Raw genomic sequence first — 1,689 nt, 5'->3', positions numbered from 1 at the left:
TAAGGCAGGGGCAGATGTGCCATGAACTGAGTCCAATTCATTTTTTATCTCATATGGAGTTAAACCCTTTAAATGAAAATGTTTGATTACCGCTCTAAACTCTTTCTCAGAAGATGTGGACTGGATGAACCTTTAAGATTTCCAAAAGTCAGATGATAAGTCTATGGGATGTAGAATCGAAAGCTTTCCGATAATCAATCCAGGCCATCGATAGGTCACGCTGGTAGAATGCTGCATCTTTGCAGACACATCTATCGATAAGCAGGTTCTCCCGACATCCGGCTACGCCTTTCTTTGAGCCTCGTTGTTCATACATTTCTTGTCACACAGGTTCAATTTCCCGAACAATCCTATCATTTAGGATAGCTGTGAATATCTTATAAAGCGTGTTCAGACAAGTTATTGGTCTGTAGTTCTTTGGGTCAGCTAAGTTGCCTATTTTCGGCAGGAGTATTGTGCGCCCTTCCACCAACCACTCTGGAATCGGCTCTTCTGACTTCAAATATGAGGTGAAAATACGGGCCAAATGCTGATGGGTTGAAGAAAACTTCTTCCACCAGAAGGTTTTGATACAATCTGGTCCCGGTGCGGAATAGTTCTTCATTCCTCTTAATCCTTTTTTGACCTCCTCGGTAGTGATGGGTGGGCATTCTTTATTAGGTGTTATGAGGGCAGCACATAACTCCTTGAAGCTATTTATATTTTCTGAGTCTTCGTCCAGTTCATGCTGAACTTCGTAGACTTCTCTGCAAAATAATTCGAACTCCTCTGGTTTGGGTGGGTGTTCGACAGTAACTGGAGCGTCTTGGAAGAGTCGAGATGGGTCAGAGAGAAACTGTTGATTTTCTCTGACCCACCTCTCCCTCCGCTCTAGACTTCTCTTAGCGTCAGATATTGTCCGTATTCTTTCAACAATATGCTGCCTGATGGTCAGCAGCTTTGACTTGTTAAGTGTGTGATAACGGGTCCGGAGTTCGCGCGCAAACTTTCGAACCTTAGCGGTAAAATTCCTGCCAGATGCAGCTCTCGCTGCATTATACACACAATAATTGATAGCCCAGAGGTCGCATTCACCGGAAAAATGTCCACGAAGCTCGTCATCCATTTCAGCCAGATATTTAGGCTTGAGAGAAACCTTGGTGTTGATGTTTCTCCGGGTCGTAAAGCATCGCTCTTCATCTATTGGATGCCTGCCTGCGGTTGGTCTTAGTGCAGCCTCTCTTTCTTTGTTGCCGGCTTGTTCTAGCTGTGGTAGAGTAGGCGTTCCGCTTACATAGCCCCTTTTACGGAGTAGTTCAGCATGGTTTCGCAGACGTTGCTGCGAAAAGTGCAATAGCTCAGGGTATTTCTCGCACCACAGAGCATGCAGCCGTGCCATGTAACCCCGTTCACGGGCCACACTCGCATCGTAGCAGTTTAGCAAGTCGTGATTCAGTTGCTCCGTCCACCCAAAGGTCACGAAATCCTGCCGATCCATCGCATCGAATCCATTTTTATTTGCTCCCCCAGCTTTAGATTGGTCGGCATTGTTGGCCGACCCATTGTCAGGAGCCCTGCGCATTCTGTTGTTTTGAACCGCACTTACTGCAACTATGTTTGGTGTTGTCATTGTTGTTCCCACGAGAAGCTAGGGAAAGGGGTTCGTCCATCCTCGTAGAGCCCCGCATGCAAGGATAAGGCTGCGTACTC

Source organism: Belonocnema kinseyi, chromosome 7, assembly GCF_010883055.1.
Source record: "Belonocnema kinseyi isolate 2016_QV_RU_SX_M_011 chromosome 7, B_treatae_v1, whole genome shotgun sequence".
Taxonomy (NCBI): domain Eukaryota; kingdom Metazoa; phylum Arthropoda; class Insecta; order Hymenoptera; family Cynipidae; genus Belonocnema; species Belonocnema kinseyi.
The sequence above is the reverse complement of the archived record's forward strand: the minus strand, read 5'-3'. Positions refer to the sequence as shown.